Below are 24599 nucleotides of genomic sequence, written 5' to 3'. Positions count from 1 at the left end.
GTTTGTACTAATCAAGTATTATTAGAAAAGCACTCATACTAGGAAAGTATATATGCAATAAATGTATTATTTTCTGTATTAACACTACAGCGCTGTCACCAATTCAATCTAAACTGAAGCAGATGTGGGCGTTATTAACAAGCAAGAATTGGGACAGGAAGAAAATATTGGCGTAAGGCCAAGGGGAGTTAACCATCTACATAGAAGGGAGTGATTGTGTGTGTTATCTGAAGATGGAAACCTATAAAGCCAGAGGTCTGTAACAAGACAAGTCAGTTCTTCCATGGAGTTGCTCGGCTCTGTTATAAAGTATTTTTTAATTCACAAGTTCCGGTATCTGAGAAATATTTAATTCAATATTTCCACAACAACAGTTAGGGACCATAGAACATTCCAAAAGTGATTTAAAAACAATTTATTTGCAAATGTTGATGGAGAGGAAATATAGTCAATTTTAAGTGCGGTCCTCCAGACCTCGGTGGAGAACGAATGCGGCCCATGGGGCAAAATGTATTTGGCACCTCTGGTCCAGACCGTTACTCAATATCAAATTCCACTAAAAAGAGGAAATACACATTTTCCAAATGGACCTTTTCAACTGCATAATATGGAAGGGTTTGAGGTCCGGGGTTAGAGGTCATCATGAGACCTGAGTGACAGGGCAGTGATCAGCCTCATTTAGGAAGAGTGTTTGGAACATGTGGTCGTAGAAGCAGGCCCGGGCGCAGTCTGGACTGAAGTTCACCTCCAGGATCTGAAGCTTCATCACACGTTCACCTGATCCAGGAACAGATCATAGAAGGTAGATCATACACTGGATGTTATTAGCAGGGCTTAATAATGGATGACATTTAAATGGAACATATTAAATAATAGAACTAAAATGAGGTTTATGAGAGATTAAGAAATACAAACTCAGTGTGAGAAATTTGATTAGGAATATGGGCTTTAGTATACAATGGTCTACACCTTTCCTTTGACCTAAAGATAATTTACATCCCCTCTTCCTGTGGCCTGTGCTCAGACCCTGTAATTAACTCTGTGTCCCTTTTGTGTGTGTCTCTAGTTTTTAGTGTGTTCAGCTGCCCTGGTCGCCTTCACTTCATATGGTTATCTAAGATCAAACAGACTTGTGTCCCCTGTGATGTGATTGATGCCTGCAATCCATCAGTTAGTCATTTGGCTGACCCCGTCCTTAGGCAACCTCTTTGATCCTTGTATGTCCAGCTAGTCTTAAGCGTCTATGTGTCTGCATTTTTAGTGTTCCCTATCCCCATGGCCTTTAACTGCTTCCTGCCCTATACAATAGAAAATGCATTTTACCAGAACAAGGAATGAACCCATAAGTGTACCTTTCTCTTTTGTTATCAAATCATGTATATAATCTCCCACAATACAAAAGAACAGATGGAGTAAATTACAGGGTCAAAGCATAGGCCATAGGATAGAGGGACGTATATTATCTTTAGGTCAAAGCAAGGGTCTTGTCATCATTATAATCTGACGGAAAGCAGATGTGGGAGTTATTGGGCTGAACAAGCAGGATGCACGGATTGGAATGTAACTTCATCTGCATGGGGGATGGACTGTCGATGTATGTATGTATATAAAATGAGAGCGAGAGCTCTGGAAAGGTGTGTATTCCGCGGACCACTCCGGCTTGCGATACTCTTGTATTAAAAGTCTATTATTGAATTCACGGGTTCTTGAAAGCGTCATATTTGAAATGATTAGCCACGACAATTCATAGATGAACAGTGCCATTATACCCATCCCCTGGGGGAAACTATCACTACAGGAAACTCCCAATAAGATATATAGCAGTTTTCCTACACACTGAAGTGTTCGCAGATTAGAGAAACTAAACCTCTGTCTGAATCTGTGTTATATATCACTAATCACCTGTTAAACCATCCAATCTACCTCTGACAGATTTGAGAGCGTAACACATGCTGTTTAGCAGACACATTTATCTGATGCGTGCATACCTTTTTACGCATGGGTGACCCCAGCAAAGTTGGAACCCATAGCCCTTGGCATTCCAAGCGCCATGCTCTACCTACTGAGCCACACAGGACCAAATTTGAAATAACAGAAGACAACTAACCAACAGCACTCTCACCCTCCTAGCCTGTTGGGTCGTACATTTTTTATGTCCACAAAATGTTATACAGCTGCTGCTGGTCCTCTGCTGCTCCCCCTCCTGAGATTAGGAGTCGTCATCATAAAATAGAACTTGGTATCCTAGTTGACTTTTTTGAAGCTAAGGCCGATAGCTGTAATCAGCTATAGACAAATTCAAATGAGAGTTTACTCTGACCCAGAGGGTGGAGATGTTTTGACCAGTGTCGAAGCAATTGGAGAGCGAATAGAGATAAGATGAGTATGTAATGAGTGGTTTGTCCTTCAGTAGATTGGTACAGACCTTCAAAGGGACGTGTGTCTCCCTACATGCACGTGTGAGTCTATTAAACATTTTAAAATATAAAAACGTGTTTGCTTTATCCTGTTATCCAGCATTTTCCACACCTTGAAAAAATGTATTATTCTCAACAAGACCAGTAGCCATACATGAGTTTTAGGTCTGTAAATATAGGGACAAAATACAGAGTAACAACCTAATGCATACACACGTGTTACTGTTTTATTCATCTGCTGCTGGTCCTCCCCTGCTCCCCCTCCTTTCCTTACAACGGCAGTACCATCTATCACAGTTGCCATGCATACGCCGTGGGAACAGGAGGACAGCTGGTCTGACTTGAACTAGCCTCAGCTAGACAGCTGGCCTGACCTCAGAAACAATAGATTAAATTACATGCACCGACCTCACCGTGAAATGCTTACTTACAAGGCCTCATTTATCAATCGAGCGTAGGCACAAATCTGTGTAAACCATGAGTGGGATGGGAACGTGGACAATAACAGTTAGCCTATCTATTGTTTCTGAGACTGTAGCCAGTTCAAGGCCAGACTAGCTCTCCTCCTGTTCTCACAGTGTATACAGTTAGCCCATCTTGTGAATGTGTGAGGAACGTAGAGCTCTCACACATACACACGCGGGGAGGTACACAAAACGTACACGCGAACGTATGCAGTAATACACCCAGGCCTCACCTCTGTCCCCAGTGCCCCACTTGAGCATTGGGTCTACAGCATAGATGGCCTGGGAGGAGGGGTAGGCACAGAAACCGTAGGGGGCCCGGCCCGGGACGAGGCTGCCTGGAAGAGCTCTGCAAATGCCTTGAACACCTCCCTCTGAGAGAGAGGAGAGAAGGGGGAGAGGTAAAGCGTGAGAAGGAGGTAGAGAGAGAAATAAACAAAGGGAGGAGGTAGGCAGAGAAAGATGAGGTGGAGATAAGGGATAGAGGGACAGAGATAGAGGATGGGAGTAGAGAGAGAACAATAACAACTGTATTATGTACAGTGTTGGGGGTGTCGGGGTAGGTTCCTTGTTCCTTGTCAATCATTGGCTTATTGGTGAAAACTGCAGTCAGGCAATATTTTCTTTAAGTAAACATATCAAACCGTTATTAATGCAATTGCAGACAGATGTTAGCAATAGAAACACAGCATGTATGTCTCAGAGTACGTTCTGCAACCAACCAAAGGGCACAGCTGATTATATACATGTGATCACCTACCTCAATGTATATGTGCAGTAATAAGCTGAGGTAACCTAGTACAGTAGCTTCTCTGAATGAATTAGCATTGTCCCCTGTCACACAAGATCAAAATGTCAAAACCAGACAGTGGTTACTTCTCTTTATTATCTAGTTTCGGTCTGACTCACACCTGGCCTGCAAGCACACTCGTGCACCATTAGGGCTTAACACTAAAGACTAATATAGATAGCTTGTGCAAAGTATAGTGGCAGAGTTCACAAACATAGCAACAGTACAATAGTGAGACAGGCATAGGAATCTTAAGGTCCCCTTAATCAATAATGGGGAGGGTCTTTGGGACCCTGCCACCCTACAGGGGTAACAATTATAGGATACGGACCTGGAGAACCTGAGTTTAATTCGGTAGGCTCATTGTGTAATGACCGTAAATATCTGGTGTAGGGTAGGTTTCATAAGGATAGGTCCCGAGTAGAGGTTTTCCTCTGCGACATCCAGATAAATATCTGGTGTAGGGTAGATTCCATAAGGATAGGTCCCAAGTGGGTGTGTGATTCTCTGCGAGATCCATGGGTGTCATTACAGTGTCGGGTAGGGTCCATGAAGGATAGGTCCCTAGTGGGGGAATTCCCTTGCAAGATCTGTAAGAGAGACAAAATGTCCCAGCCACAATGGCCATGAAGTCAGAGGTGTATGTGGGTGTATGAATGTTTGGACAACCATAGTCTGTAGTAACAGTAGCAGGAAAGAGAGGTGGTTCAAGGATAAAATGTGACTAAATTACTAATAGGCTACACTGTTATTACTTAACGCCATTGTGTGGTGACGCCGTGCTAATAAGAACTGAAATGGTTTCTAGAGGCTAGGATACTCCTGGGGAGGGAGGAGTAGAAAAGTAAAATGTTACCATAGCCTTAGAGGCACAAAAAAAGCATATGATCAAAACTAAGAACCAAATAAATGTTTGGGAAAATGTACCAAATTGGAAAAAATTGGTACACATTTTCCGGTAGATGGAAATTTTAAAACCAGCCAAGAGTGTATGGATGGAATCGTAATGTGGAACACTGAGATCAGGGAACGGTCCAAACCACAATACAGGCATCCTAATCACAGCATTTTATCAGCAGCGGATAAAACTAGAAAAAGAAAAAAAGAAAGATCTGCGTGGTAAAATGGAGCAGGCAGAAGACGAGAGTTCTAGCAACTAGTGAGGTTTTGTAAGACGAGAGTTCTAGCAACTAGAGAGGTTTTGTAAGACGAGAGTTCTAGCAACTAGTGAGGTTTTGTAAGACGAGAGTTCTAGCAACTAGTGAGGTTTTGTAAGACGAGAGTTCTAGCAACTAGTGAGGTTTTGTAAGACGAGAGTTCTAGCAACTAGTGAGGTTTTGTAAGACGAGAGTTCTAGCAACTAGTGAGGTTTTGTAAGACGAGAGTTCTAGCAACTAGTGAGGTTTTGTAAGACGAGAGTTCTAGCAACTAGTGAGGTTTTGTAAGACGAGAGTTCTAGCAACTAGTGAGGTTTTGTAAGACGAGAGTTCTAGAATCCAGTGAGTTAAAAAACAAAATGGAAAAATCACAGTTTGATTTACATGTCGTAGCAGTATCAATTCGGAGAGAGGTTGGTTTATGCCCTATAAGGGGGAACCATGAAAGGTTATGTGGAAATAGGAAAGCAAGTATTAATCATTTTGGTGATGTGTGTTATCAATAATAGTGATAGTTGAGGCAATACGGGAAAAAGACATTAAAAGTCATCCATATTCTCCAGTAATAAATTCGCAAACGCTACGGTTTCGGTTCTAATACAAGGTTTTAAGTGCCATGACCAATTAATGATTAAACCGGGGAAGTGGGTAGCGCTACCTTGGAAAATGGTTAATAGAAGGTATGTATTATAGATGGGAGTGCATTGAAAGAATTTGCACTTCTGCTTTGATGGCAGGTTTGAACCCTGTGATCAAAACGATACTTGCGGGGGTGTTGGGATTTAATTCAAGAGGATGTTTTTGAGAGTGGAATATAACTCACTTCAGCAGACGTGCGAGGGGTAATAGGGCCATAGGGAAAAATCACTAACTATAGTTTCAATGGCCAAGGTAAACCAATGTAGTGGAAAAGCATCAAAGCGTAGGGAGACAGAGTCCTGTTTTAGGTGTGGGGCTATTTGGCCATTGGAAAAGGGAGTGTTAAGTTGGTATGGAGCCTGCTATAATCTGAAAAAATGTTGGCATCGTTTTCAAAAGGGCAACTATGGGAGAATGATGTACATATATGGAGGAACATAATACTGTAACACAAGAGAGAGATACACTTATAGAGTGCATTTGCCATTCTGGTAAAATACATTGTCTATTGTATAGGAGAGGAGACCAGAGGAGGACATGAGAGTATGGAACAGGTGAGAACACTAAAAACAGACCACATGAAGAGAAGGCGACACACAGGCGCCTAGGACAGCTGGACTGAGGGAAGTAACTTAATTTGCATGTGGGATGGACTCATATGTTGTATGTGTATAAATCAGAACGAGTGCTCTGAAAAAAGGTGTGTGTTCCGCGGACCACTCCGGCTTGCAATACGTTGTATTAAAAGTCTATTATTGAATTCACCAGTTCTTGTAAGCGTTATATTTGAACCGATTTTCCACGACACAACAACAAATCCTCGAGAGTAGCAGGAGAGGAAATGTCACATATCGTTGTATAGCCTTGGTTCGATCGATAGTAGTTCATAGAGATGACAGTTTCTATGTGAAGGAAGACGTATGAGATCACGTCTTACCTAACTTTTTAGTAGAGGCCACCGATCAAATATTGTGGATTCCTTACGATGAGAAATTGGCAACATTTTCCACAGGGAAACATATTTTAGATGTAATGATTGGAGAGAAGGAGGAGTGCCTAAAGTGGAGTATATATACTTGTGGTGGTGGAAACATGTTTTTGTCTGAATACAGTGACCCATTGGGAAGAATTAACCTTGGTTAAGCTTCTCTAGTGTCCGTGAGTTATTTACTCTGAAAAATTAGAACCTAACAAAAGTAATATAAGCCGAGCTGGTCCATGAAGTAACTCCCTTTCCAGCCTTGGAACACACTTTTTAAACAGGTTTCATCCTTATATCACACACATAGTAAATCCTCTTTATGTTAATGATTCATCCACTCTGGCATTTAGCCACCGTTATCCTTTTGGTTTTACATCAGGGCATAGAAACATTATGTCATAGCAATAGAACAAAAATAAACAGACATGACCACTCTCAAGACAGGTGCATGTCTAATGGTGCCTAATGGCCTAGACACACATACTGTTTGTTTATCCCATGTGTAACTCTGTGTTGTTGTTTTTGTCGCACAGCTTTGCTTTATCTTGGCCAGGACGCAGTCGTAAATGAGAACTTCTTCTCAACTGGCCTACCTGGTTAAATAAAGGTGAAATAAAAAATATTAAATTAAACACACATATAGAGTGCACTTATCTTGCTGACTACTATGAAATGTTTAATGGGCACATAAGTACTGGAACATTTCCAATAATAAAGAGAATTAGGTTCTAATTCTCAGAGTAAATAACTCAACGGACACTATGAAAGCTGAACCAAGTTTAATTCTTCCCAGAGAGTCAATACAGCTGCATTAGACAAAACATGTTTCCACCACCACAAGTATATATACTCCAATTTAGGCCCTCCTCCTTCTCTCCAATCCTTACATCTATTATGGTTTGACAGGAAGATTAAGTAATAGGGTAATAAAACCATTTCTCCCTTAACCTCTCTAGGTGTAATGCGTCTGTGTGTAGCTGTTGTAGATGAGTCAGGCGCAGGACAGCAGATATGAGTAATGTACGCAATTCTCCTCGAAAAATAATCACAATACATGCCAATAAATCCAAGGTCTACCTGGCCAACATCTGGTGAAATTGCAGAGCGCCAAATTCAAAAACAGAAATACTTATAATAAAATTCATAAAACATACAAGTGTTATACATCGGCTTAAAGATTAACTTCTTGTTAATCCAACCGTTGTGTCAGATTTCAAAAAGGCTTTACGGCAAAAGCATACCATGCGAATATCTGAGGACAGCGCCCAGCACACACAACATTACAAACAGTTACCAGCCAAGTAGAGGAGTAACAAAAGTCAGAAATGGCGATAAAATTAATCACTTACCTTTGATGATCTTCATATGGTTGAACTCACGAGACTCCCAGTTACACAACAAATGTTCATTTTGTTACATAAAGATTATTTTTATATCCAAAATACCTCCATTTGTTTGATGCGTTATGTTCAGAAATCCACAGGAAAGAGCGGTCACGACAACGCAGACGAAAATTCCAAATAGTTTCCATAATGTCCACAGAAACATGTCAAACGTTTTTTTGTAATCAATCCTTGTTTTTAAAATATATAATCGATAATATATCAACCGCAAATGTCTTTCACAGTAGGAGAGGGGAAAACAATGGCTGTCCAAACTCTGTTGCGAGAGCAAAACTCATGTGACCACTTGATGCGATGTTATCGTTCTGGCTCATTTTTCTAAATAAAAGCCTGAAACTATGTCTGAAGACTGTTGACACCTTGAGGAAGCGATAGGAAAATGAATCTGGTTCATATCCCTTTAAATCCAGCAAAGGGAGGCTATGGAACATGGAGTTTTCAAAATAGATGTTAAAATGTTTTGATTTTCCTCAGGGTTTCGCCTGCGATATCAGTTCTGTTATACTCACAGACAATATTTTGACAGTTTTGGAAACTTTAGAGTGTTTCCCTTCCAATACTAATAATAATATGCATATATTAGCAACTGAGACTGAGGAGCTGGCCGTTTACAATGGGCACCTTTTCATCCAAGCTACTCAATACTGCCCCTGCAGCCATATGAAGTTAAACAGTCTCCTCCCCTTCATCTACACTGATTGAAGTGGATTTAACAAGTGACATCAATAAGGGATCATAGCTTTCAGCTGGATTCACCTAGTCAGTCTGTCATGGAAAGAGCATGTGTTCTTAAATGTTTCGTATACTCATTGAATATGCTTGTGTGACTTACGTTATGCTATTCAGCTGAAGCATCCAGTTGGGTGAATATATCTAGTTTGAGCTTTTATCAGTGTCTGTCTGGTCTGTACCTGGAGTAGAACCTTACAATAAACAACATTGTTTAATCAACCTTTATTAACTTTATATAATAAACATGTTGGATAAAAAAAACAGAAGTCTTTCGGTTGCACCAGATAGCATATTATGGGTCTCCGGTCACAGGGGGTACACTTCCCCAAACATGCTCACTAATATGCAGCAACCCTTCTCTTCTTATACTATGACTTTAAACATCAAAACATTTCTATAACATGATTGGAGTCCACCTGCGGTAAATTCAATTGATTGGACATGATTTGGAAAGGCACACAAATGTCTATATCCCACACTTGTAAGTGCATGTCAGAGCAAAAACCAAGCCATGAGGTCAAAGGAATTGTCGGTAGATGATCCGAGACAGGATTATGTCGAGGCACAGATCTGGGGAAGGGTACCAAAACATTTCTGCAGCATTGAAGGTCCCCAAGAACACAGTGGCCTCCAACATTCTTAAATGGAAGACGTTTGGAACCACCAAGACTCTTCCTGGAGCTGGCCGCCCGGCCAAACTGAGCCAATCAGTGGAGAAGGGCCATGGTCAGAAAGGTGACCAAGAACCCGATGGTCACTCTGACAAAGCTCTAGAGTTCCTCTGTGGAGATGGGAGAAACTTCCAGAAGGACAACCATCTCTGCTGAACTCCACCAATCAGGCCTTTATGGTAGAGTGGCCAGACAGAAGCCACTCCTCAGTAAAAGGCACATGACAGCCCGCTTGGATTTTGCCAAAATGCACCTACTCTCAGACCATGAGAAACAAGATTATCTGATATGATGAAACGAATATTGAACTCTCTGGCCTGAATGCCAAGTGTCACATCTGGAGGAAACCTGGCACCATCCCTACGGTGAACCATGGTGGTTGCAGCATTATGCTGTGGGGATGTTTTTCAGTGACAGGGACTGGAAGACTAGACAGGGTTGAGGCAACAATGAACAGAGCAAAGTACAGAGAGATCAGGACTGGGGTGCAGGTTCAACTTTCAACAGGACAATGACCCTAAACACACAGCCAAGACAATGCAGGAGTGGCTTCAGGACAAGACTCGATGTCAGATTTGCAGGTAAGATCCAGATGCAGACTGTGTCAGAGTAACAATGCTTATTATGGCAACAGGGCCAGCATACCACAGGTCAAGGCAGGCTGGGGTTGATAACCAGTGTAGTGGGGGAAAGGAAGGCTCAGGGTTGGGTAAGGCAGAGGTTGGTAATCCAGAGGTGGGGCAAAGGCTCAAGGGCAGGCAGAGGTGTCAAAACCAGGACACGATTTTGACCACGATTTATCTGTCCTAAAAATGTTTTTGAGATCGGAGATAAAATCCCCATGTCGCTGCCTACTCACGGTGAGCGGCCGTCAACGATGCTCATTTATTGTGAGCGGGTCAAAGACGCAATCTGAGGGCTACCGATCTAGTCTTTGAGCAGTCCGGACCTCCCAAAATGTTCAAACATGTTTGATTTTATCGGCACAAAATCTGCAATGCTGCAATGAACATCACACCTGCGGGACACGTACAGGATGGCAACAAAAACTGCCCGAGTTACACCAGGAACACACAATCCCTCCATCAGTACTCAGACTGTCCGCAATAAGCTGAGAGAGGCTGGATTGAGGGCTTGTAGGCCTGTTGTAAGGCAGGTCCTCACCAGACATCACCGGCAACAACGTCAGAGAGTAATAGGATACGGCATGTGTCAAAAATGATTGATTGCTGACCTTATGACCTGATGACGTGTACTGAATATGGGCCTCCGGCCCGCCCCATATGGGCCTCCGGCCCGCCCCACCCCCCAGTTGTATCTCCCTTATGGTTGTTATCTATGAAGCAGGAATGTCCAGGCTTATGTATCTGGGGCAGAAGCATTATAAATGTCCAGAACAAGCCATCTTTAAGACCTGAATATGTGTGTGTGTGTGTGTGTGTGTGTGTGTGTGTGTGTGTGTGTGTGTGTGTGTGTGTGTGTGTGTGTGTGTGTGTGTGTGTGTGTGTGTGTGTTAGTAACAAGGAATGTGTGTGTGTGTGTGTGTGTGTGTGTGTGTGTGTGTGTGTGTGTGTGTGTGTGTGTGTGTGTGTGTGTGTGTGTGTGTGTGTGTGTGTGTGTGTGTGTGTGTGTGTGTGTGTTAGAAACAAGGAAGGAATGTGTGTGTGTGTGTGTGTGTGTGTGTGTGTGTGTGTGTGTGTGTGTGTGTGTGTGTGTGTGTGTGTGTGTGTGTGTGTGTGTGTGTGTGTGTGTTAGAAACAAGGTCCCTTGGCATTGTGTCCATTTCAGGCTTTAAACAACAATTAAACAGCCATCTAAATAATGTTTCTCAGCCTAGTTCCCTATTTAGTTCTCTTTATATGTACAGACACAGAGCTTCCAGAGGGCTCCAGCAATCAATCATTTTTGACACATGCCGTATCCTATTACTCTCTAACGTCGCCTATGGGCAAAAACCCACCGTCACTAGACCAGACAGGTCTGGCAAAAGGTGCTCTTCACCTACGAGTCGCGGTTTTGTCTCACCAGGGGTGATGGTTGGATTGGCGTTTATCGTTGAAGGAATGAGCGTTACACCGAGGCCTGTACTCTGGAGCGGGATAGATTTTGAGGTGGAGGGTCCGTCATGGTCTGGAGCGGTGTGTCACAGCATCATTGGACTGAGCTTGTTATCATTGTAGGCAATCTCAAAGCTTTGTATTACAGGGAAGACATCCTCCTCCCTAATGTGGTACCCTTCCTGCAGGCTCATCCTGACATGACCCTCCAGCATGACAAGGCCACCAGCCATACTGCTTGTTCTGTGTATGATTTCCTGCAAGACAGGAATGTCAGTGTTCTGCCATGGCCAGTGTGGGAGCAAATGGTACATATAGGGACAAACATAATACTGTAGAGCAAAGGTGTACATTATACCACAAGAGGAAGAGGACACACTTAGAGTGCATTTGCCATTCTGGTAAAAAAAAGGAAACCAAGAAATAACAGACATGATGGCCAAAGCCATAAAATGCATAAATGCTTAGGGTAAAGTGCATTGTCTATTGTAGAGGACAATAGCAAGGCCATGAGTGCATAGGACAGCTGGACACACCGAGGTCAGAGGGACACACAAAGGAGGGTGCCAGCCAAATGACCAACTGATGGACAATAGACATAGTACATACTGTATATCATTCTTAGGACACGAAAGGGTCCTGCCACCATTATAATCTAATCATAATCTAATCAAGAGCGGATCCAGGTGTTATTGGGCATGAACAAGCAGGAAGCCTGAACTGAAAGATAATGGTGGCAGATGACCTGAGGGAAGTAACTTCATAAACATGTGGAATGGACTCATATGCTGTGTATGTATGAATATAGAGCCAGTGCTCTGGGAAAGTATGTGTTCCGTGGCCCATCTAGGCGGGGGGGGTTGGGGTAGCCAGGTGGAAAGCATGGCCAGCTGTACAGAAATGTTTATTGATTATCATGGGTTTATCAGCGGTGACAGTGTTTCCTAGTCTCAGTGCAGTGGGCAGCTGGGCGGAGGTGATCTTATTCTCCATAGACTTTACAGTGTCCCGGAACTTTTTGGAATTAGTGCTGCAGGATGAAAATTTCTGTTTGAAAAAGCTAGCCTTTGCTTTCTTAACTGACTGTGTATTGGTTCCTGGCTTCCCTGAAAAGTTGCATATCGTGGGGGCTATTCGAAGCTGATGCAGTACGCCACAGAGTGTTTTTGTGCTGGTCAAGGGCAGTCAAGTCTGGAGTGAATCAAGGGCTATATCTGTTCTTAGTTCTACATTTTGTGAATGGGGCATGCTTATTTAAGATGGTGAGGAAAGCACTTTTAAAGAACAACCAGGCATCCTCTACTGATGGGATGAGGTCAATATCCTTCCAGGATACCCAGGCCAGTTAGATTAGAAAGGCCTGCTCGCAGAAGTGTTTTAGGGAGCGCTTGACAGTGATGAGGGGTGATCGTTTGACAGCAGACCCATAACAGACAGAGGCAATGAGGCAGTGATCGCTGAGATCCTGGATTTTTTTTATTTATTTTTATTTCACCTTTATTTAACCAGGTAGGCAAGTTGAGAACAAGTTCTCATTTACAATTGTGACGTGGCCAAGATAAAGCAAAGCAGTTTGACACATACAACGACACAGAGTTACACATGGAGTAAAACAAACATACAGTCAATAATACAGTAGAAACAAGTCTATATATGATGTGAGCAAATGAGGTGAGATAAGGGAGGTAAAGGCAAAAAAGGCCATGGTGGCAAAGTAAATACAATATAGCAAGTAAATCACCGGAATGGTAGATTTGCAGTGGAAGAATGTGCAAAGTAGAAAACAGCAGAGGTGTATTTAGAGAGCAGTTTGGTTAGGATGATATCTATGAGGGTGCCCATGTTTACGGATTTAGGGTTGTACCTGGTAGGTTCCTTGATCATTTGTGTGAGATTGAGGGCATCTAACTTAGATTGTAGGAGGGCCTGTGTGTTAAGCATATCCCAATTTAGGTCACCTAGCAGTACGAACTCTAACGATAGATGGGGGGCAATCAATTCACATATGGTGTCCAGGGCACTTTAGCAGTTCTGTCTTGACGGAAAATGTTGTAATTGGGGATGGAAATTTCCTAAGCCAGGATTCAGACACGGCTAGGACATCAGGGTTGGCAGAGTGTGCTAAAGCAGTCAATAAAGCAAACTTCTGATGTTAACATGCATGAACCCAAGGCTTTCATGGTTGCAGAAGTCACACTTGTGACACACAAGGCCCTGTTTAATCTCTACATCACCAGAGGAACAGAGGAGGAGTAGGATGAGCGTATGGCTAAATGCTATAAGAACTGGTCACCTAGTGCTTTGGGAACAGAGAATTAAAGGAGCAGATTTCTGGGCATGGTAGAATAGATTCAGGGCATAGTGTAAAGACAAGGGTATGGTAGGGTGCGAGTACGGTGGGTGTAAACCTAGGCATTGAGTGTCAATGAGAGAGGTTTCATCTCTGAAGGCTCCAGTTAAGCTAGGTGCGGTCTCCGCATTTGTGTGGGGTGGGACAAGGGGGCTATCGGAGGCATGTTGAGCAGGTCTAGGGGCTCTGCAGTAAAATAAAACAATGAGAGCTGCCCTAAACAACAGCATAGAAGGCATATTGACATTAGAGAAAGGCATAAAGCAATCACAGGTGTTGATTTGGAGAGCTAAGACAACACGTGAGACAACTAGTAAACAGCTAGGACAACAACAACGGGTAAATGGCGATGAATGGGCAGAGCAGGCATCAGCTGTGTAGCCGAGTGATCATAGGGTCCAATGAGCAGCAAAGATGAAACAGGGAGCCGTTCGGTAGTCGATTACTACGTAAGGCGAGCGGTAGACATGGCGTTCAGGAAGCTAGCAATCCGGAGCTCGCAGATGGATCAACACCAGCATCCACGATGAGGAGGCTGGTTGAGCGCACATCAGCCAAATTACGTTAGCAGACCAGTCGTGATGGATCGGCGGGGCTCCGTGTCGACAAAGTGTCCAGGCCAATTGGCAAGAGGGGTATTGTAGTTGGTGTACTTCGTTTGCTAGCAGGGAAATGGGCCTAGCTCGAGGCTAGCTGGTGCATGCTTCTGGATAAGGGTGTTAGCCACAGTAACCGCTCGGTAGCAACTAGCTAGCTGCGAAGATCCGGTGTGATGATCCAGAGCTTGCGGCAGGAATCCGGTGATGTAGTGGGGGGGAAAAGCAGTTCTCAGGGCTGATATCGTGCTGTGCAGACTGGCAGGTATTATCCAGGCAATCCGGGCTAAAGTGGCTGGAGTTCGAGCTAAAGGTAAAGACCGCTAGCAGTGGCTAACAATGACTATAAAGCTAGTAGCTAATTAGCTGGCTAGCTTCTGATGGAGGTTCCAGTTATACGGTCTAACAAAAATTGCAGATCCGTACCACAATGGGTGAGGAGGGTTGCAGGAAGGTATATTTAATCCAAAAATGGGAAAAAAGAGATTGAGATATAATGAAATGGATATAAACAAGACCCAAAAAATACAATATTTACATGGGACGAAAACAAGCACGTCTTACTGCTCCGCCATCTTGGAAACACATGAGAGATCAAGCTGTGCAGTGGTTAAATTTGGATGCTTTTCCATAATTGTTTTTCACATGACCATGGTGTGTGTGTTACCTTGGTCTGCAGGTGAAATGTCTCTGGTGGCCACTCGCCCCCCTGGACCCCCGTGCCCTCTGCGACACTAGGACAACCATCTCACAGGGAAACTGAATGGTCACAACGTGAGGACGTACCTCGCTTAACTTCCTGTGGAGAGACATACAGACCCCGGGTTTGAGCAGGGGGGATAGTCAGTTTAGGATTATTATTAGTTTGGTATTTTTCACATCGAGGCTAGGATTGAGAGAGCTGATCCTAGATGGGAAGGTTATCAATAAATCACTTGTACTCTCATTAGTGGTGCCCTAAAGACAGATAAGACTCAGGTCAGATCCCTGGAGGCTTATCTCACCGCCCAAACAGCCTGGAGGTTTTGGTTAAAGTGTTCTGTGGTGTGTGTCATTTGGACAGAGAGCATCCATCTCTGTCCCAATGCACTATAAAATAACTATAATTTGAAGTATGATTTACATGTCACTTAGCACTTCTTACTAAGGTGCTCAAATCTGGAAGGCCACCTGCGTGATATACGTATCTGTGCCGTCTGTTGTCACAGCTAGTTGCAGTCAGACACAAGATATGGGTTGTGGTGAAGTGAGCCATGATCTTACTAAGACCACACTGTGGTGTCAGCCAAAGGCAACAGGCTCAGAGAGCACACCAAAAAGCCCACATCTAGTGAACACCCCACATTTGTTGTAGAAGTGAACAATATCTGTTATGAAATAAGAATGCAGGAGTTTGACATGCCTTGATATGTTGGGTAGATCCTCATAGGGAGTATGGTGGGAAACGATTACGATTATGTTATAATACTGTTTATGCAACAAATGGTTGATTAATGCAATATTTGAAGGTATTTACGTAGTTTTCATCTATGTCTGTGTGAACTGAGAGGAGCCTAAAAACCTACAGCTGTCGTTCCATAGATAAGATGTGGTGGGTGTAACCAAGATAGAGAGAGCCTGGAGGAATGTAACAAAACCATTATTATGTTTAATCATTCTTGCATCTGGGAAATAACACCAGAGGCAGATGACCACAGGATGAACCCAAAATGGCTTATGGTTCCCCCCCCGATCTGCATGTGAAGGGTGGAACCAGCCATGACTAACCATTTTTACTACGTGTCTACTATATAAAGAACAACATTTTCTGTAAAGGTTAGGCTGCTTGGGCCAACAGTCAAGAGTGATGGGTTGACTAGTTTCATTTTTTTTGCAACAATGAATCGATATTAAATAAAGATGATTGTTTGAAGAAATTACAAAGTCTCTCTCGGTATGAATTTCCATGACAGGAGTCAGTGTGATTAAATGATGGAATAGTGTTTTGGGTACTTGTTGAAAGTGTGTGTGTGCGCGTGTGTTCACCTGCAATCTCTGATGTGGGAGAAGGTTCAAAGAATATCAGCCTCCTCTTCAGTCTCTGTGAACATGAACCGTAGGTGATGGAGATTGTTTGGAACTTGCCCCCATCTGTGTACACTGTTAAAATGGGTTTTGTGAGCATGATATGTCATAGCTAATTAATGGTAATGAAATAAAAATGGACTTGAAATGACTTGAGCATTTTGTCACACACACATGTTTAGCAGATGTTATTGTGGGTCGAGCAAAATGTTTGTGTTTCTAGCTCCAACAGTGCAGTAATATCGAACAATACACAACAAATCTAAAAGTAAAAGAATGGAATTAAAGTGTTAGACTAGGGGTAAACTTTGAACAGTGAGAAACTAAAGACATGATAGATCAGAAGCATAGTATATAAAGGAGTGAAAGAGAACGGGTTTTAAAGTCAAAAGTTAACGGTTCTCTGTAGAAAGACAGATGGCTTGGAATGTGTTGGGTGGACGGAAGGAAGTCACAGGATTGCTATAGGGGAAGTTGATGGACATCTGTGGAATAGACAAAGTAGGGTTGAGGTAAGGAGGTCAGGTCAGATCCCCTGAAGGGAGAAATTATGGTTCATTACCCTATTACCCTTACGGTGGAAAATTGTAAAACTATGTAATAATACTTTAATTGCATCAAATGGTTGGTTTAATGCAACAGAAAAGAGTATTCTTATAACTATTGTGTGTGTGTCCTACTGAGGATGGGCCTCTGGGAGATAACACTGACAGGAGATTTATGATGTCTTTTGGGTGATAAAACCTAAAGAGCATTCCAGAGCATGGGTTAATGTTTCTGCTCTATACGGGGCCAGACACTTGTCTCTACACAATGAAAACTGTTGACACAGCAGATACTGTCGGCTATGTATTATACAGTCGAAGTCGGAAGTTTACATATTGCAGACAAAAACGGAAAGCAACTGCCCACAAAACACAGGTGGGAAAAGGCTATCTAAGTATGGTTCTCAATCAGAGACAACGATAGACAGCTGCCTCTGATTGAGAACCACACCAGGCCAAACACACAGAAATAGAAAACATAGAACACAAAACATAGAATGCCCACCCCAACTCACGCCCTGACCAAACCAAATTAGAGACATAAAAAAGGTATCTCTAAGGTCAGGGCGTGACAATTTCTGGAAGCCTTCCACAAGTTTCCCACAATAAGTTGGGTGAATTTTGGCCCATTCCTCCAGACAGAGCTGTTGAAACAGTCAGGTTTGTAGACCTCCTTGCTCACACACTCTTTTTCAGTTCTGCCCACATTTTCTATACGATTGAGGTCAGGGCTTTGTGATGGCCACTCCAATACCGTGACTTAGTTGTCCTTAAGCCATTTTGCCACAACTTTGGAAGTATTCTTGAGGTCATTGTCTATTTGGAAGACCCATTTGCGACCAAGCTTTAACTTCCTGACTGATGTCTTGAGATGTTGCTTCAATAAATCCACATAATGTTCCTTCCTCGTGATGCCATCTATTTTGTGAAGTGCACCAGTCCCTCCTGCAGCAAAGCACCCCCACAACATGATGCTGCCAACCCCGTACTTCACGGTTGGGATGATGTTCTTCGGCTTGCAAGCCTCCCCCTTTTTCCTCCAAACATAACAACAGTCATTATGCCAAACTGTTCTATTTTTGTTTCATCGGACCAGAGGAAATTTATCCAAAAAGTACGATCTTTGTCCCCATGTGCAGTTGCAAACCGTAGTCTGGCTTTTTAATGGCGGTTTTGGAGCGGTGGCTTCTTCCTTGCTGAGTGGCCTTTTAGATTATGTCGATATAGGACTCGTTTTACTGTGGATATATATACTTTGTACCCGTTTCCTCCAGCATCTTCACAAGGTCCTTTGCTGTTGTTCTGGGATTGATTTCCACTTTTCACACCAAAGTACGATCATCTCTAGGAGACAGAACGCGTCTCCTTCCTGAGCGGTATGACGGCTGCGTGGTCCCATGGTGTTTATACTTGCGTACTATTGTTCGTACAGATGAATGTTGTACCTTCAGGTGTTTGGAAATTGCTCCCAAAGATGAACCAGACTTGTGGAGGTCAAAAAAATGTATTCTGAGGTCTTGGCTGATATCTTTTGATTCTCCCATGATGTCAAGCAAAGAGGCAGTGAGTTTGAAGGTAGGCCTTGAAATACATCCACAGGTACTCCTCCAATTGACTCAAATGATGTCAATTAGCCTATCAGAAGCTTCTAAAGTCATGACATCATTGTCTGGAATTTTCCAAGCTGTTTAAAGGCACAGTCAACTTAGTGTATGTAAACTTCCGACCCACTGGAATTGTGATACAGTGAATTATAAGTGAAATAATATGTCTGTTAACAATTGTTGGGAAAATGACTTGTGCCATGCACAAACCGACTTGCCAAAACTATAGTTTGTTAATAAGACATTTGTGGATTGGTTGAAACACAAGTTTTAATGACTCCATAAGTGTATGTAAACTTCTGACTTCAACTGTACGTAACTTTCATACAAATCTTAACCTTGTCATCCATTCTATATATCTGTTGTTCATCATGTAGGTTGAAAGGGGTGTATCTTGGCTATAAAATACATTTTTACATTTGTCTCGGGACTCTCAACGAATCATCCGATCGTGAATCGTCAACCAGCCATGACCAGCCATCATTATCGTAACGCACTCAATCGATTCACTTTATATGTGTGCGTTGTATTGACCTGCTCCCTTATTAATAAGTGATTAAAGATTTAATTTAAGTATAATTCTGACTTGTGTGATACATTTGTCTCTCCTCATTTGATAGTAAAGAAATTTACCACCATACCCTCTTCCCGTAGAACCATAAGATGTAAGGATTGGAGAGAAGGAGGAGTGTCTAAAGTGGAGTATATATACTTGTGGTGGTGGAAACATGTTTTTGTCTGAATACAGCTGTGTCGACCCTTTGGGAAGAATTAAACTTGGTTAAGCTTCTCTAGTATACGTGAGTTATTTACTCTGAAAATATAAGAACCTAACAAAGGAATATATAAAGGAATATATAAATATTAGGATGAGCATTGTCAGTGGCATAGATTAAATACAGAATACACATATGAGATGGGTAAAGCAAAAATATGTAAATGTTAAAGTGACTAGTGTTCCATTATTAAAGTGGCCATAAGTAACCGGGTGGAAGCCGCCTAGTGATCCCTATTTAACAGTCTGATGGCCTTGAGATGGAAGCTGTTTTTCAGTCTCTCGGTCCCAGCATTGATCCACCTGTACTGACCTCGCCTTCTAGATGATAGAGGGGTGAACAGGCAGTGGCTCGGGTGGTTGTTGTCCTTGATGATAGTTTTGGCCTTCCTGTGACATTGGGTGCAGTAGGTGTCCTGGAAGGCACGTAGTTTTCCCCCGGTGATCCGTTGGGCATGCCGCACCACCCGCTGGAGAGCCCTGTGGTTGCGGATGGTGCAGTTGCCGTACCAGGCGGATGCTCTCAATTGTGCATCTGTTAAAATTTATCAGGGTTTTTTGGTGCCAAGCCAAATTTAAATGGGTCTAGGGTGTCAGGGAAGGTGGAGGTGATATGATCCTTACCTAGCCTCTCAAAGCACTTAATGATGACAGAAGTGAGTGCTACAGGGCGATAGTCATTTAGTTCACTGCTTTCTGGTTACAGGAACAATGGTGGACATTCTGAAGCAAGTGGGTACAGCAGACTGGGATAGGGAGAGATTGAATATGTTCGTAAACACTCCAGCCAGCTGGTCTGTGCATGCTCTGAGGACATCTGGGCCGGCAACCTTGCGAGGGTTAACATGCTTAACCTGTCTGGCACCAGTGGGACGGTAGCGTCCCACCTCGACAACAGCAACTGAAATTGCAGGGCGCCAAATTCAAAACAGAAATCCCATAATTTAAATTCCTCAGACATACAAGTATTATACACCATTTTAAAGATAAACTTAATGTAAATCCAACCACAGTGTCCGATTTCAAAAATACTTTACGGCGAAAGCACACCAAACGATTATGTTAGGTCAACGCCTAGTCACAGAAAACCATACAGCCATTTTCCAGCCAAGGAGAGGGCTCACAAAAGCCAGAAATAGCGATTAAATGAATTACTAACCTTTGATGATCTTCATCAGATGGCACTCACAGGACTTCATGTTACACAATAAATGTGTGTTTTGTTCAATAAAGTTCATCTTTATGTCCAAAAACCTCAGTTGAAATTGGTGCGTTATGTACAGTAATCATTGTCTCAAACAAACATCCGGTGAAATTTCAGAGAGCTATATCAAATTACAGAAATACTCATCATAAACATTGATCTAAGATACAAGTGTTATGCATAGGATTAATTAAAGATAAACTTATCCTTAAGGCAACCGCTGTGTCAGATTTCAAAAAGGCTTTACAGCAAAAGCACACCATGTGATTATGTTAGGTCAGCGCCTAGCCACAGAAAACCATACAGTCATTTTCCAACCAAGGCGAGGTGTCACAAAAGTCAGAAATAGCGTTCAAATTAATCACTTACCTTTGATGATCTTCATCTGGTGGCACTCCCAGGTTTCCATGGTCGACTATAAATGTTAGTTTTGTTCGATAATGTTCATCTTTATGTCCAAAAACCTCCGTTTTGTTGGTGCGTTTAGATCAGTAATCCAAAGGCACAATGCACGCTCACAACATCCAGATGGAAAGTTTTAAAAAAGGTACAATAAGTTTGTAGAGACATGTCAAACAATGTTTAAAATCAATCCTCAGGTTGTTTTTGACATAAATAATCAATAATATTTCAACCGGACAAAAGCTTCGTCAATAGAAAAGGAGAAACAAGAATGGCGCGGTTCTGATCACGCGCTTGGCTCATGTCTGGAAATGTTCACTGTCCACTCATTGAACGTGCTGTATCTCCCTCATTTTTCAGAGTAAAAGCCTGAAACAATGCCTAAAGACTGGTCACATGTAGAGGAAGCCATAGAGATCGTGAACTGGGTCCTAAGTCTTTGTATGGTGGTTAGGCTTTCAATGTAATAGTACTTCCTGGTTGGAATTTTCAGGTTTTTGCCTGTCATATCAGTTCTGTTATACTCACAGACATTATTTTAACAGTTATGGAAACTTTAGAATGTTTTCTATCCAAATCTACTAATTATATGCATATCCTAGCTTATGGGCCTGAGTAGCAGGCAGTTTAATTTGGGCACGCTTTTCATCCGGAGGTGAAAATAACAAAAAAAATTGTTCGACAACAACAGCAAAAATTCACCCTTCAGTGTGTGCACTTTACTGTATTTATACTTGGGATATCGCTTTAACAAGAAAATTATTTATTTTTTAAATTAAATAAACATTCACTGGAGGACATCATTACCCATTGTTCAAAGTGTAATTAATTTGACTTCCTCTGCAGGTTTCATGTATAGACTTTTCACTTATGAACTTCCTCAAGACATTGAGTAAGTAATTAATTGGCTGACTGTATTGACACATGAAACATGTTTCAGGTCTCCCTACTTCGTAGTAGAGATCACAGGGTTCAGGAGTCTGAGTGCTGACCCCTTCCAAGTCAGCTGGTATCCATAGCAACACTCGACATCTCTTCACCAGAGGGTTGCTCTTGCCATAAGCATAGTCCCGTGTCACTTCCTCTGGAAGAGAGGAGGGAAACTTAGTTAAGAGACAGACACTGAAAAAAAAGGTTATGGGGACATAGGGGGAAAATGCATGTGAGAAAGAAAGAGACTCACTGACCAGTTCATCACACCTAGCCTATAGATTACATGGATCATTGTTGGCCATGCTTTGAAGGCATGTAAACACAGCAAAAAAGAAAACGTCCTCACTGTCAACTGCATTAATTTTCAGCAAACTTAAGATGTGTAAATATTTGTATGAACATAACAAGTTTCAACAATTGAGACATAAACCAAACATGTTCAACAGACATGTGACTGACAGAAATGGAATAACGTGTCCCTGAACAAAAGGGGGGTCAAATCAAAAGTAACAGTCAATGCAGCTGGTGGCCTCACCAGATACTAAGTACTGCAGTGCATCTCCTCCTCATGGACTGCAGCATATTTGCCAGTTCTTGCTGTTAGATGTTACCCCACCCTTCCACCAAGGCGCCTACAAGTTCCCGGGAATTTCTGGGGAGAATGGCCCTAGCCCTCACCCTCCAATCCAACAGGTCCCAGGAGTGCTCAATGGGATGGAGATCCGGGCTCTTCGCTGGCCATGGCAGAACACTGACATTCCTGTCTTGCAGAAAATCACGCACAGAACGAGCAGTATGGCTGGTGGCCTTGTCATGCTGGAGGATCATGTCAGGATGAGCCTGCAAGTAAGGGTACCACATTAGGGAGGAGGATGTCTTCCCTGTAACACATAGCTTTGAGATTGTCTTCAATGATAACAAGCTCAGTCCGATGATCCTTTGACACACCGCCCCAGACCATGACGGACCCTCCACCTCCAAATCGATCCCGCTCCCCCTGTTATCTTTGAAGGACAGGGTCCTGAAAAGGGGACGTTTCTTTTTTTTTGTTGAGTTAATGTGTGAATATAGGCCTGGGGGAGGAGTGTCGTGTAAATGTCATTCCTTAGAGAGACTTGGACAATTATTCAAGCAATCATCAGCAGTGTGTTTCCGAGTGCTTAACTTGTAATGAAAAAACAGAGATCTTATATAGGCCCTAAAAAATGCTTAGTCGGTCATTTCTGTCCTTCAAATAAGCCACCTTGATCCATCTCCTGGTTATCTGCATAGAATGTTGTTTAACTTCCAACCCAGCTTAGTTTCCCAGATGCCAAGAACATGAGACAATGAGGCATTGTTCTAAACTCTTCCAGGCTCTCTCTAGCTCGGGTCACACACACCACATCTTGTCTATGGAATGCCAGCTTTTAGGTTTTTATCGCCTATTCATTGTCAGCTCAAGCTATCTCTAGTAAAACCCATTTCATTGACCATATGTCCAGACTAACTGCAGGAAGCTAGAGTGGAAACCATCTCTTTAACACATCATTAGTAGAACAGAAATATCTTACTGTTTGTTAAGTAAATACTTTATAAATATCCAACAAATGAGGGAAATACATATTTTTTCTGTCACAAGGGGGAAAGCTTTTTGTCATTGATGGCCCACTTCAATGGCATCTCCATGTATTCATCACCTGGGGAGCTACCCTTCCACAGACAAAGCACCTCCCCCAATGGTGTCTGTGTGGTAAACATTATTAGTTCAGCAACTTAATGTAGGTATTGTAGTCTGAGGGCTATGGCCAAATAGTATGTGTAAAACCCAGTAGTGTTGAACATACAATATAACACTGCTCTCTTGAAGGCTTACAGGCAGATGACATTGTACAAGGCCCCCTTGGCTCGAAAAAAACATCTGGAGTACCAACAATAGACTTGAATGGCCCAGGACATAAAAACAAGAGGTGTGGACTATACCTTCATTGAGTATTCACACCGCTTCACTTTTTCTACATTTTGTTGTTACAAAGTGGAATTAAAATGGAATAAAATCTCAATTTAATTCATTTTAATTTCAGGGTTTAACAACAAAATGTGAAAAAAGTCAATTGGCGTGAATACTTTCTGAAGGCACTGTACACTAACATCCCAACACCACATAACATGCACACAGATGCATACTGACGCCACACACACGCTGCTGGCACAGTCTTATATATTATTTTACTACTGGAGTAACAGTCTAAAATTATTTGGTTTAAAATATATTTAAGCATCAAAAGTAAATGTAATTGCAAAAAAAAAACGTAACTATTAAAAGTAAGAGGATTAGAGGACTATGTCACATATAGCACAACATTTGTAATGGACTGGAAAATAAATGGTACATTTTGCAACCAAAGACACCCTTCTCGCTACCTGACCACAGATTTGAATTGCAATTTATACATGTTAAGTTTTGACAGTTGTCAAAAAAAGTAAATAAGTAATAATATACACAGTTGAAGTCGGAAGTTCACATTCACTTGGGTTGGAGTCATTTTTAACCACTCCACGAATTTCTTGCTAACTATAGTTTTGGCAAGTCGGTTAGGACATCTACTTTGTGCATGACACGTCATTTCCCCAACATTTCCCCCCTTCTGTTACTTTTGTTAAAAAAAAGTATATTTGAATTTACAAGTTCCGGTGCCTGAGAAATATTTCATTCAATATTTCCACGACACGTGCGGTTCATTATGGGAGATTTTTAGAACAAACCATAGACATCTCATCGTTGCATCTGTCCTATTATGGCCTCAGAGCACGGACAGGGGTTTCCACTAGCAC

The 24599-nt window shown here is 42.3% G+C and overlaps 1 long non-coding RNA gene across 1 annotated transcript; it reads right to left on the bottom strand.

Moving 5' to 3' along the window:
- Positions 1-275: 275 nt before the first annotated feature.
- LOC118392373 (uncharacterized) lies at positions 276-23178 on the bottom strand. Its single transcript, XR_004827357.2, has 5 exons — positions 22464-23178; positions 16284-21936; positions 14926-15057; positions 3115-3255; positions 276-777 (listed from the first exon to the last, which is right to left on the bottom strand). It is a non-coding gene; the product is annotated as an uncharacterized LOC118392373 (long non-coding RNA).
- Between the last annotated feature and the right edge of the window lie 1421 nt (positions 23179-24599).

This window comes from Oncorhynchus keta, chromosome 13 (genome assembly GCF_023373465.1).
Source record: "Oncorhynchus keta strain PuntledgeMale-10-30-2019 chromosome 13, Oket_V2, whole genome shotgun sequence".
In the NCBI taxonomy this organism is placed as follows: domain Eukaryota; kingdom Metazoa; phylum Chordata; class Actinopteri; order Salmoniformes; family Salmonidae; genus Oncorhynchus; species Oncorhynchus keta.
This window is presented reverse-complemented; position numbering and strand designations above follow the sequence as displayed.